We start from the raw sequence: 14373 nt of genomic DNA, 5'->3' as shown, positions 1-14373 counted from the left end.
CCATTCGAAATTCCATTTGTGGAGTGAATCCCCTTTGGCAAAGATAAAACGCAAATAGACTTTAGTTTTGCGATAGATAAAAATACAGACTGACATGTGGATTTTCCATTTAGATTTCCATTCACGCTTGACGGCACTTTTTCGTGGGCACAGCACAGCCAACTGCAATTTAATCCCCGAAAGGCTAAATTCGGAATTCCCCCATTGCATTGATGATTTATTTATGCAGCGGAGCAAACGCAAACACAAAGGGTAAAAATTGATTTCTGCACACTGCAAATTTATCGCTAAAAAATTTATTTATCAACAAAACTTTGGCGCAACTGACAAAGCAAATAAAGTGCCCCCCGAATTTTCCACGATGGTCCGAAAAGTATTAATGGAATATTGCCGAAAATTCTGCAGAAAAGCGCATGCAAACAAGCAGAGCAGACACAAGCAAAAACATCCTTTACCCACACTCATACTCATGCACATGTAAGCTGAGAAAATAGACAAACAAAAACTTTCAAAGGGGAAATCCAACACCAAAAAATGGGAATTAAGTCTTGCTCGTTTTATTATTTTATGCTGCTGCTGCAGTTTGCTGATTGTTTATCTAACGGGGGAAGGGCAAAGCAAAGGGGCGTACAACTGCAGTATTTTCCGCCACGCCCCAAGAACCAGAGGAAATGAAGTTCTGAGCCAACAACACACACGTGCACAGAGTGTGTTGGAAGAGCGTTGAAAAATCGAAATTACATTAGAGCAGGAGCGAGAACGGAAATGGACAAAAAGTGTGCATAGGCAGAGCTGGAATATGTAGTCAGATGGACCCAAGAGATAAATTCGCATAGAGAAAGGTCCAAAAAGCCAGATTAATGAATGGCCAATGTCCATAGAAGCTGATAAAACAAAATAGCAGGACTAGATCCAACTGCAGAATGCAAATGAAAAGCATCGGGAATTGAAAATCACAGAGTTTGATTGAAAGCAAAAAGGAAAGCGGTTCATAAAACAATAATTTAACTTTTAGATTTCGTGAGGTACAGTTCTGAGCAGTATACATAAATCAGGTCTATACCATTTGAAAATTTCGCCTAGTGGAATGCAACAAGCATTCTCAGCAAAAGCCAGCATTTAAAACATTCTCTATAAACAATTTGCAAAAGTTTTCCTCGGCCAACTCCTCAGCACATGCACCGCCAGTTTTCCGACCCCAGAAGTGGGTGGTTCCGAGTGGCTGCAGTGGTGCATGTGGTGGGTGGTGGCCACCGTCATGCGGGCGGTGCACAGAGGAAAACCCCAACAAACGGAGGCTCGGACTAGGGTCGTGTCTAAATTAAACTTCATCATCGCCACGGCAGAAAACAAAAGGAAAAGCGGGTTTGGTTGGGAATTTTTGTAAAAATTGCATAGCTTTCTGCGCCCAACCCCAACCCCTCTTTATATGTAGAATAGTGCCTTCTCTTTCGCTTTTACGCTAGCGTGGACTGCAGAAATTGGCAGCAAAAATATAAAATGGGAAAGGCGCAAAAAAGAAATCAGAAATTATTGTAGATTGCAGAGGTCCTGGCCACTAGGACTCCGGAGTGTTCCGGAGCTCTAGGTCCTGGCACCCAAAGTCTGACCAGCATGCAACCACCCAAAAAGTGGGAGGCTCCACCCCCACTGCCGCCCATTCCAGTGGGCTGGCGAAAAAGAGAGCAAGTGAAGTGCATAAATGGATTTTATAACGTTCCCAGAGCCTGGGCTAAAGTAAATTTATGCTTTTTAATGCAATTGCAGGACGAGCAGACCGTAAGTGGGTGGTGGTGCAGGATGGTGGGCCCGCCATGCTCCGTTGGTCCGGGCTAAAAGCATTCGACCAGTTGAGCTCCTCGTTTCTGGCCACCCAGAAATAATGAAAAAAATACAAAAAAAAATCTAAGGGAGAAAAAGAGCTGGGATCCCCTCTCTGCAAATGGTTGCAACGCTCGGATGTCGTCGACTACGTCGCCATCGGCCAGACAAAGTGACATTTGTCGTTAATTGCAAAATTTATGGTCAGGAATCCCGGAGAAAGGCGGGCCGAGGGGTGGCTGAGGAAAACCCCGGCAAATGGAAAATGCCTCAAGGGGTGCTGGACTTAAATGCAAAACAAATGCGACAGAAAAAATAAGTGCGCCATGGAAATGAGGAATTTTTTATGCAATTACTTCGTGGGAGCAACTTACGCTATACACCACAACGGCCTAATTAGTTCGAACAAAGGCGCCAGTGCTTACCTGCAAAAAATAGAGAAAACAGTGATTAAAATACGAACTAATTAGGCAAAATTAAGATATTCTATTTGGAACTAAAAGGTAATCATGACCGCCAAAAACAGATGTATCTGCCATACTTATTTTAAAGCTCCTATGGATTTTGTATCATATTTTCTTCTATCAGTGCAACTCAGAGCGCCCATAGCAACTGTTCTTTCAACATACACTTCTAATGAACCCGGTTGATTCAACCAGTGGAAAGAAGCTAAAAAGAAAATAATAGAGGTGGAGAAACCACCACATGCGACGTTGCCCTGGCTGCATTTCGCCTTAATTAGTGTGGGTAACTAGGTGGCCCGTCGGTTGTGATGGCCCCAACACCTCGACCCTAAACCCCGCCCCTCCCTTTTTTTTGGGGCTGTCTATCAGCCGTGCAGCCATGTGTGCAGTTAACCCTTTTTGGGCCCATCCACTGACATCGAGTGCACTTCAAAGTAGCAATTCAATTTCATGGTTGCGCCCCCTTCTTTACGGCTCACAAAAACGAGGAAAAAAACTACTCTTTTTCGTGGCTTGTTCCTGTGTAAATCACGTCCATAAAAATGTTGCACTCGAGTTGGTGCATTTTAATTAGACTTAGGAAAGAAAAAACCCAAAAGAGACAAGCGACTCCACGCTGCAGGCGGTCGGCCTTAAATGTGTCTTATCAGCGGTCATCGCAACGCAAATGAAACACCTTGCACAAGAGCCGAGGGAACCAGAATCACCCACGCATAACGCCGAATGAAAAGAGCCCCCGAAAAGTCTGAGAAAAACCATAATTTAAGCTTGGCATACAACATCATCATCAGCGGATGGGCAAGTGCAAGACTTGCGCAAATGCATTGTTACAATTCCGGAGAGGATTCGAGTGGGGGAGCCCCACACAAATCCCAAAAGTGTGACTTGCACCACATAGTACATCATGTGTATATGAATCAACAAAGCGTATACCGAAAGACAATGTCATAGTCCTAATATGCAACTCTGTTTTTTGGGGTGGAATTCCTGCTTGACTGCACTTTATTGTTGCATCCCCGGTTTCCCATGGGAACAAACTGTACGATTAATTTATTGTTTTCTTAATCTGTGGTAATAGTAACAAAGTTTTAATCCATTGGAACTTTGACTTTACACTTTAAGTTCTATGTTTTAATTGATCCATTTATAAATTCAACAACCTGTTCGAAATTACCAACTTGACAACGAATTGCCTTCCCCATCGTTGATTATTTTCCCATGGAGCCAAGTGCATCATCAAGACCATCCAAAGTTCTGTATATCAAACGAACCAGAAAAAGCCGGAGAAGCAACAAAGAAAGAAGCATACAAAAAACACGTCAAAAAAAAGCTAACCACAAGAATGGGGAGGAAGAAAGAACGCCCTCGAAGGGCTCTAACGGTAAATGCTGCATATGTGTTCTCCGTCCCTCTTCGCTCTCTCTCTTTCTCCCTTTTTGGTAACCCTTTTTTCGCCTTCTTTGTTCCGTCTTCCACTTGAGTTCGCTTTGTTTTAACGGAAGCTGGCGCTGTTGTTGTTTTTATGCTTTTTAATTTCCTTAACCATTTTCTTTTGTGCTTTTTGTTCCACTTCTCGCTTTTTTCCACCGCCGAGTGCACTCTTCAAGATTCTTTGGGGAAAGGGAGACGGCAAGATAGGGCGAAAACACGGAGCGAGAGGAAGTGGCAGCATCGAAGGTGGAAACGCATCAAAACCAATGTCCCTTGTGGGGAAAAATGTCAAGTTTACCAACAAACAAACGTCTCGTGTGGCAGAGAAGTTACAGATTTTCCAGATTGCGGCAATTTGAGGGAATTATGTACGGTTGCATGTGTCTTTGAGTGTTTCTTCGGAGTGTTTGCGTGTATAATACTTGACATAATTAGCTGTTATTAAAAGGAAATTGGGGGACCAACGGTTCACCAATTAAATAATCATTTCTGTTCCGTTCTTTCGGATATTATTTCCAAAAGCGTCAGAAAGAGATGCACAGTGTGTCACTGTTGCATTTCATTGCAGCTTAGTGGCTAGTGAGAACGGGGTATTATATTGTTATGCGGTCAACATTGGTTTGGATTTCCTTTGTTAGCGGAGGAAGTGTTTAAGTTTAAATTAATCAAAAATCTATTTGGGAAGTTGGTTATTAGATGTAAATGCAACTTCATTGTGTAAAAGATTTGTAGGATTCTAAATCGATCGGAGAACATGTTAATCTGATCATAAGATCGACAAATTTAACTGCGTTTTTTGCCGAGAATTTATTGCCTTGATCCCCAATCTATCTGTATCTCGAACTGATCATCGCAATGAAAAGCTCTGGCCTCGCTGTGCGTGGCGCCTACAAAAGCTCATAGAGTGCGTGGGGAAAGCTCCAAAGCAGTGCCCATCTCCCTCGCTCTCATTGCATTGGCCTAGGCCTACGAATGCGTGTTTTTGTTGCTGTTTGCCGCGACCATTTTTAGACTTCCTCGTTTTGTTGCTGGATTTGCAGTGAAGCTTTCTTGACTTCATGAGTTTTTTCGGTTCGGTAGGCTGCTGAGTCTGATATTTATTGCGCGTGAATGTCATTCGTGCGGCGGGAAAGCTCTACGCACTGCAAAAGTATGCATGTATGTATGGCTGATTTGGGGCCTATCGTAGTGTGCGTATACGCACATTTTTAATTATGCTGTGCCAGCTCAAGGTTTTTTCTATCGCTGCTGCTGTTTTATTTCGTAGTTTTATTTTTGTTGCTGTGCAGGCTGCCCCTTACGCACTTTGAGCCAATTAAATTGTAGGCCACGCCATATTTTTGTTTTTTTTTTTTCTATTTTTTTTTTTTTTGATGCGACTTGTGAATTTTTTTGCGCTGCGTTCACCGAAAGAGGAAAGGGGACGGGTAGCATGGGGTAAGCGAGACGGAAGGGAAACGACAAGTGTGTGTACATATGTAGGCCTATGTATTCGTTTCTTTGCTGCTCTTGTACATAGCACAAACTTCCATTTGCCAGTGCTTTTTTACAATTTTGTCTATGTTTTGTTGCTTTTTTATTTATTTGTTGCGCCCTTCTGCAAGTTTCGCTGTGTGTGTGTGATCGCTTTTTGTGCGCGCTCATTCTGTTTTGGGAATTATCAGCATTTGCTTCTGGGTTGTGATGTAATAGCCTCTAAATCGACATGTCTGCCTGCCTGCAATTCTATTCAATTTTGTTCGTTCTGAGTTATTTTCATATATGGAATTCATATTAGAGCAGCAAGGCTTTTATAAAATTACATTAATTCAAACAAATTAACAAATCTTTCTAATAGGTTTAACAGGACCATGCCCCCTTTCATGAATCCCAAAACACACTAGAAAAAAAGGCAAGAAACTTAAGACATTCCAACTGTTCAATGCAGATAAAGCAAAGCCCAAAATGGCGGAAAAGAGAGGTGTTGAGAGTGCGAGAGAGAAGCGGATAGAAATGCGTTTTCTATTTGTGCAAACTATTGCGGCGGCCATACTCACACACAGATACGCACGCACACAGATGAAGTTTACACCCACACACAGACCTTGCTTGCATGCAAAAGTTTCGTTTTTTATTGCGTGTGGCGAAGTGGAGCAAAAGGCAACTGGCAATTAGCAACTGGGGAATGGCCAGAAAAAACATACGAAACTAGCGAAAAACGGTGGAAAAAACTTTGGTGGAATTGACTTTGCCAAACCCAAATAAACATTGCACATACAGCAGCGGGCGAATAAATAGTTCCAATTGATATACAATGATTAAAAATTCACTTCTAATATTTTTCCAATGTGCATAAATAAGCTTTAAAATTATCAATTTATCTATTTCCAATGATTTTTAAAAGAAAAGTTCAAACTATATAAAACAGTGTAGACCTTTCATATAGGCCTAAAATCTCTTTCTCTTTACTTTTTTCCTCATGAATAGTCAACAGTCAAGTGCCGTGGAAACGCAGAGAGGAAAAATGTCACTTAGAATGACACTGACAGGTTTCCGGCTCGCCACGCCCCCTCGCCCCTTAATTTTTAGCCCAGCCTTCTGCCAAATTTTGCAGACCCAAAGAACTACACACTTTTTTTTTTTTGATAAGCCTTAATAAAAGATCATAAAAGCGATTAATTCATATGAATTTTTATGGTCCTCGGTCTCGTGTAATTTAAATTTTTCCTTATTTTCTCAGCCCATTTCAGCAGCCCTTGAGTGATAAGTACGTGTCTGGCCATAATGGTTCATAAAATCATAAAATAATCTCCGCCCAACAACTGGCGATACTCGAGTGATACTTAGGATTAGCATGGGATTTCGACTACTGTATGGTCTATAAGGTCGTATTTTGCTTAAAGTGTTGTCAATATGAGTTTTCAATGAACAGTTGCATTGCTTAACTTGCATTTTGTCTTCTAAATAAATAATTAAATAATTTCAAATGCATTTTTGACCTCTTACTTGACCGTTCCTTTTTCGGCCTCACTTGAAATTCCTGGCTATAACAACTGTAGTAACAATCGGGAAAACTGACATGCTTGCAACGCTGTTGCTCAGTTTTGCCTTCTTGGTAATCGGTGGCATTAAAATTCAGGCGACTGCAGTGGCAAGTCATAAAATTGAAACAATTTGGGCAGAAGAACCGAAATGCGTTCGCCTTGGGAAGAGTGAGGGGGGTGGGGGCATATCATAGGCACTTTGCGCAAGTGCCGACAACAAGAGCAAATAAAAAGAAAACAATGAAGTCGGTTGCATTGCGTCAGTTACAACACGGCTAAGACAAGAAGAAGAAGAAGACGAGGGAGAGCCGCGCAGTCTGCTCCAAAGGCAAAGTTATTCTTGGAAAAAAACCTAACGATTGTGCAAATGCACGTGAGAAGGCGAGGAAAATGGGAAAGCGCGCACTTCCGACCGGGGAAAATGCAGCAGACGAAAACTAAGACAAAAGCGCCAGGGAAAACGATGCACAGATAAAAAATAGTGCGTCTTCTGTAGATACTTAGCAGTTTAAATACTGATGTATCTTGTAGATATTTGTAGTATCTATAAGATTTATTCTCTTTAAAATATAATTTTTTTTTTAATTTTCTGGAGACTTACGTGAGGTTATAGGAATTAAAATGTATGCTAAAATTGTTTCAGGTGTAAAAGCTTTAAGCAAAACATAGAGAAAAAACTGTTGTGCATTTAATTAAATGCGGAAGACCCCACACAACAACAACAACGACAGAAACTGAAACAACTCCAAGCGCACGCAATGCCAGACCAAGCCCAACGCGTGCGAGCGGGACGGGGCGAGTGCGCGAGGGAGAGGGGGCGAGAGCGGTACAAAGAAGTACACAACGCACAAAATTTGGAACACGCTGCGTTTGCTAAGTAGGTCAAAGTGGCAGCGGCGCCGGCAGCGCAGTCGAAAAATATTGCGTGTCAACTGCGACGCATTTTTTTGTTGTGCAGCGGCAAGAAGCAGAAGTAATATGTTTTTAATTTATGCACAACCCCAAAAGTATCTACACCCCTTTACGTGCGTGTGTGTATGTGTGTAGATACACATGTAGAAGTGACAAGCAAGCAACTTTTGCTTTTTTCTCGCTATTAATATGCAACGCCAAGTTTTGAGTGTCATAAATCATACGCAAAGTGCGTAGACAATTTTTCTCTTGACCAAAAAATGTTTTCCTTACTTTTTGCATAAATTATAATTGTAATTAGAGGCGGAGCTTTTGCCTTCTTTTTCGAGCGGTAATTGTTTGCAAATGTTTGTGGACACTTTCTAAAAAAACATTTTTCATATTACGCACTTTTTCGTGCGTGGGGAAACTTAAACGGCCATTAAGAAATGCGGAGAGATGTTTGAAAAAATGACAAGTTGTGAACTTAGCATAGGTATAACATTCAAACTCACCTTAATATTCAATTGCAAATTTACGCATTAATCCAAATCCAGAATCCTCAGTTGTAAAACCGTTCACAAGTGGTAATTTTGAATTTATAAGTTTTTTTTAGTTTTTCTCACTTCACTCTTTTCACTTAGGCCAAATGTTCTAGTTCTTTTTGTTGCTAATTAGTTAGGATATATACTCGAGTTGTTTTTATCAAAAATTGTTTACCAAATATTCTCCGATATAATTCGTAAGCATAGATATATGTATAGGTATATATTTTATAAATACATGTATTACGATTGGTAATTTTTATACTTGATGCTTTATTTACTTTGTTAAATGATTTTGCTTTGCTTTTATCGAAACGAAATTTTTATGCAAACTAACACACACGTTTTATCTGCTGCTTCTGTTGCGGTTGCTTTTACTGTAGTGATCACTGTAGTAGTTGCTATGGCTGCTGTTGTTGTTGTGTTGCTGTGTTTAGTATTGCGTATGTCCGAACCAATAATTTTGAATAGTTTACCAATTTGGTGGCTTAAATTTTTGCGGTTTTCTGCGTTTGTTCTAAAAAGATTTCCCTCGGCTTTTCAACTGATTTTGGGCTGGTTTTTGCTGACGGTTTTGGTTTTCCTTTTGTTGCGTTAAAAATTTACATTGATTTTATTAGATTTTCATCTTAGTTGCAAATCATTTTCACGTGTGGACGTTTTGAGATAATTACAATTTGTGTATTTTATATGATGATTTGTTGCCAAAAATCGTTTTTTGTTGATTTATTTTTGTTGTGTTTAATTCAAGACCAAAACTTATGTTGCCAATTTTAGAATTTTGCGTTGTTTTTCGAAATGTTTTTGTTTTCAGTTCATTTTTAGGTTGATTTGTTGCAATGTCGCGAAATTTGATTCAATTAAATTGATTTTGTATATTTAGATGGTTAAATGTTCTTGATTCGCATTTTGTAGCATTTGCTGGTTTTGAGGTCGTTGAATGTTTTTCTTGACTTCCCTAAAATTTGCTCGTTGAGACATTTTCACAGTGACATTTGGCTGCAAATATAAAAGCGGGTGGAAATTTGTTATTAAAAAATGTAAGTGGAATTTGGCTGATTGAAACTCAAATGTATTCGGGGATAATGTGACATGTTTTAGGTATTCATTTCCTTTTTTATATTATATAAAACTAATTTGTCACAGTTCTCCCGAATAAATTTCATTTCATTTGTGCCCAGAGTTTCTGGTTTCTTATCAGCCCTGGTTCTTGTAAGTGGAATTGGATTAATGATTTTATTATCGCAGAATATATTTCATTTTCCCATTTTGGGACCGTAATTCCCACTTTGCTTCTGGCTAATGTCTTTTATTCTACTCAAAAGCACTTTATATGGCGTTGGGACTTGGAAATTTTGTGGAAGGGGAAACATGTGGACTTATTTGAGCAGTGAATTGTCACATTGTTTTAAGAACTTTATTTCAAAACTATTTTTAAGAAGTTTTCACATGTTTTAGGGTATTTCGGTAGTTGTTCAACACTTGTTCACCGTTATTCTACACTTTCCTCTCGCTTTTTGAACAAGTGTCCTGGGGATTAATTGCATTTTGCCTTCTTTCCTGCACTTCTTGCACTCTCCTCTATTCTCCCTTAATTGCTATTTCGTAGACACACACACACACATACACTGGCACTCCAAACACACAGTGCAAAAAAGGGGTTCAGTTCACTGGGATTGCGCCTTGTTTATTTTCGGGGGGAGGCGGAAAACGGGGAGGGTTGTTTATTGTTCCATGTACTCCTCGCTGTTGTTGTTGTAGTTTGCCTTTGCTTATTTTTCTATTGTTGTTGCTTGATTAAAAATGCAGACGTGTTGGTTATGCATAAAAGTCTACACTTCACTTTTTCTCAGTTTGCTTTTGCTATTCTTTTTTATGCTGCGTTTTGTACCGTTTGAAATTCGAGTTGCAAACACACACACACACACATACGCCAGAATTTCATGTGTGCGAGAAAACCAAGTACACACGCATAATTGCAAGGGTATTAGTAGTACATTTTTGATTTTGTCACTTTATTTGAGTCTTGAAATGCCAATATGATCGATAATCACAGAAAATTACCTTTGAATTACTAGGCGAACAGCCGTTTTGCAACACTCACGACGCACTCACGCACTCTTGCCACACACATGCACACTGGACAGTTAGTTTGTGCATTTGCTTTGCTCGACGAAACACAAACAAAACGTAAATAATAATTAAAAGTGTTCAATGCCGCAAACTTTTAGCACTTTTCGCTTTTTGCACTTCATCCGCTGCAGTTCTTCCAGTTCAGAAATGTAGAGAATAACTGTTTTATCAAGCGGTTTCGACTCCGTGCTTCCTCGTTTCTGAATTTACGTGTAAAACTTGAGTTGCCTGCAGTTGCCAGGGCTGACGAGCGACGAGGCGATGCGAATTTGCGACTGCGAATGCACAAACGCTGCTGCTGCTGCGAGCACCACCGAAACAAGCAACCGCGAAACTTCAACACGTCCGTTCAACACGGCAGTTTCTTTTTGACTGCCGATTCGATTTCGATTCCAACAGGCGGCGAACAAGCGTGCAGTGGTGTGCGCGCGAGAGAAGGAGCGAGAGCGAGAGAGAATGAGAGAGAGCGAGCTTTTAATCCAATTGGAATGCAGGCGAGCAACTTGCAATTGTCAGATTGGACATGTCCAACAAGGATTCTGAAAAAGGATAACCGAATGTTGTTCGAAAATAGTTTACATATTTTTTATGATTTTTAGAGCACAATTTACTCAGGCGAGTAGATGTAATGCCCGTTGCAACTGCTTTCTGCATGTCTTTTTCAGTGTGTATGCACTGCCGCCCCAGGATAAAAATTACATATATCCTCATAATCCGAGGGTGAGTTTCTCACTCTTTCTCTCACTCTCTCTTTTGCAGGCGCAATTGCATAAGGCAAAGGACATGAGGTAATTTAGAGGAGCTCCGCTCAAGTGGAAAATGTTTAGGGAAATCTCGTCCCGAAATAGCAAAAGCAAACCTTAACTTGGTCTTAACCTATTCGAACAGCGGGGGACTCCATCCAGGTGGTCTCTGAATACTAGATGCAATAGAAATAGGGTTCGCAAGAGGCGATTTGTAATCGAAAACCACTTTAAGATCGGCACAATGAGTTAAGATGGGAACATGGGAAAAATGTTAATTGCATAGCTTTAATGCAAAAGAACGCATTACATATCTTCAAAATGTTGATTACTCTCAGAAAACAAAAGTAAAGGATAACATTTTTTTTTTATTTAAATGGTATTCGTAAGCCCTAACGCAATAGAATTACAGTTTCTTTAGAAAATTCTTACAATTGGTCTTTGATTTCCTAGAAAGAAAACAACAATTCCCTAATTACTGACGAGAGTTCTCGCTCAATTTCCATATCCCTTGAGATCTTTCCGATCAAACCATCAAAATTGGAACAAAAACCCTCAAAATGCTCTTCATTTTTCCACCCAAAAACTTCCCCTATTCCCACAAGTGTCACAGTCCCTTTTTTGAATGCAATTCCCATCAAAAATATCAAATTCCTAGCCAATCAAACAATAACCACTTAATTTTAGTGGCAAAAGAGTTGATAAAGTTGAACCAAACTATTCGCTTATTTCTATTCATTGAAAGTTGGTTAGCAACTGATTGCAAAGCAAAGTAGTTTTTTTTCAGTGCAGCAATGCCAAAAACAATAACAATGCGCATTCGTTTTGCAGTGAGCGAAAGAGAGGAGAGAGCGGTAAGCTTTTTTTTGGCGCATGTTTTCCCATTCTCTCTTTCTCTCTCTCTCTGCTGCCATTTTATGCACACACAATGACAATGAAAGCTTCTCGGTAAGGGGGCGGGGTGCGGTAAGGAAAAGCGAACAATTTACGCAATTCAAGAAACACGTGGAGGGCCGGCGTCGAAAATCCAATAAGCAAAGACAAAAGCTCCTGCTTTTGCTGCTGCCTTTGCTTCCCCAGTCGGAAGTGTAATTATTCCGGAGCGCGTTCCTTCATAATTATTTTTCGATGCATTTCAAATTCATTTTATATATTTTTATTTTTAAAAATACCACTAGATCAAACCCTTTCCATATCGAAATATGCATTGCATTTTCTCGTTCGGGCGCCAATAAAACTCACTCCACCTCCAAAATCCACCCCTGGACTTCTCTTTTTGGCTCTCCATTTGCTTTTGCAGTACTGCACGCACTTTTTGGCCCTATGCCTTCCCCTGCTCTTCGTCATTCAACTTTTTGCTTAGCTACACAACTTTGTTCAGCGCACTGAAAAAAATTGCATAGAAACAGAAAAAGTGATAAATTAAATAATACTACAACGACAAGAAATATGATATGAATTTTGAAAAATGTTGAATTCAGATAAATTCTAAATTTAGAAGAATCGACTTTTGATTACTTTGTTTTATTTTCTGTGCATTTTTGAGGGGTTGTGGAAAGGGGCTGGATTAAGTGGGTGGCTGTGCGTTATATGCTCCACTTTTTGGGCCTGCGACCACAGCCCCGAAATTCTGTTTCCGAACGCACTTTTGCAGCTTGCGTTCGTATGCCTTGTATACACACACACACCCACATACACAAGCAATGTGTGTGTGTGTGCTTGTGTGGGGCGCGTGCGTGTGCTTGTGTGGGTGTTTGCATTGGTGTGCGCGCATTTTTGGGTGTTCCTTATTTCGTGAAATTTTAGCATTTATTTGTTATGTACTCAAACTGACGTCGCTGCAAAGTTGCTTTTGCTTTTGCTGCTGCTGCGCTGCTTTTGCTGTTTTGCTGTCTCACTCTCTCTGTCTCTGTCTCTCTCTCTCCCTCGCTTGTTTTTGTGCGTGAGTGCGTAGGCTCGCCTATGTACACTATTTGGCAATTACATTCGCCTGTATGTATTTATGTACACTTGCACGGCTATATTTGTTTGTTTGCTTGTGTATTTTGTACATAAATATGTTTGCTTGTTTGTGCTTTTCGCTTTTGCTTTGGAGCCGCCAAAAAAAAACACTGTTTTATGTGTGTATACTGCATTTTTATGCCGTGCAGAAGATATTACATTTTGGGGTTATGGATAGTGGTGCCATGAAGCTGAAAAGCCCTCAAGTAAAATGCTTGTTAATAAAATCAGCCTGTACTTTCGGTACTAATGATAAAGCGAACTTTATCAAATTTGATCGAAAATTTGTAGCGTAAAATGTGATATTTAAAATCAAAAGAATTGCAGCATAAAATAAATGTTACGCTTGACATTTGGCTTGACGTTTGTGTTTGTAATGCCTGTCAAACAAGCAAATGCTTACACATCCCACCCACTTAGAAACCCCCCACCTAAATACACCCACAACCCCTGAAATCCAACCCCCCCCCCCCCCCCCAAGTTTTTCATATCAATGTTGTTGCGTTTTCAGATAAGATGATATCATTTGTTTTTGTAGCATTGCCAGCACATTTAATTCGCATGTGTGCGTTAACATACACATGTACATACATACATACATGCATATGTATTTGAAAATGTGCATATGAGTAAGTTTGTTTTTTATATTTGATCTAAAAATCCTCAAATTTTGTTCCTATATTTTCCTTTTTAAATTTGACTCCATATAAAGCGGCAATTTTATGAGGAAACCAAAGAAGCGAGGATTCAAATTCTTCAAAAAAGTACTTCAAAATATGAGAGGGGTTCTTTGAACGGAACTTCCAGTTTCCCCGCTCTTTAAAGTTTTTCCGAAAGAAGTTACAACTGCGTCGCAGTCCCAGAAATTACTGCGTGTTTAAGCTGCTCCTTATTGAATCCGCTTATTCATTCAAAAGTAAGGCGAAAATGAGCGAGGGAAAACAAACAATGCGGAGAAAAGGAAGACAGACAACAAAAGATAAAAAAGGGTTTCAAGGACATTTTACACATAATTTTTACTACCTTGCAGGACGAACACGCTGGAAAGGAAAAGCCCCGGCTAATGTAATAATTTTTGCGCCCGGCTTTGTGAAGGGGAACTCCTGTTGCTCTCGTCCTGATTTCGGGACCAAGTTGAATGCTCTATTACCCGCAATCGACGAGGACGAAGTAGTAAAAAAAAAGAGAAATCGGGGTGGAGGAAATGGATATCAAGGAAAAGTTCTAGGGCGACGACATTGATTGCCTTTTCACCTTCGACTCTCAGCCAAACTGTAAAGGCTTCCTTCTTTGGCAACCTCATTTGTTTACCTTTCGCGAC

The 14373-nt window shown here is 40.1% G+C and overlaps 1 protein-coding gene across 1 annotated transcript in view; it reads right to left on the bottom strand.

Annotated features, from left to right (window-relative positions):
• The window catches only part of LOC117138498 (zinc finger protein chinmo), a 45560-nt gene extending 34948 nt beyond the window's left edge, over positions 1-10612 (bottom strand). The window contains exons 1-2 of the mRNA XM_033300631.1: positions 10240-10612; positions 8146-9174 (exon numbers count right to left, since the gene is read on the bottom strand). The gene's annotated coding sequence lies outside the window, so the exon portion shown is untranslated. The remainder of the gene's footprint in view (positions 1-8145; positions 9175-10239) is intronic.
• Positions 10613-14373: the final 3761 nt, after the last annotated feature.

The sequence above is a fragment of the Drosophila mauritiana genome, chromosome 2L (genome assembly GCF_004382145.1).
Source record: "Drosophila mauritiana strain mau12 chromosome 2L, ASM438214v1, whole genome shotgun sequence".
Lineage (NCBI taxonomy): Eukaryota > Metazoa > Arthropoda > Insecta > Diptera > Drosophilidae > Drosophila > Drosophila mauritiana.
This window is presented reverse-complemented; position numbering and strand designations above follow the sequence as displayed.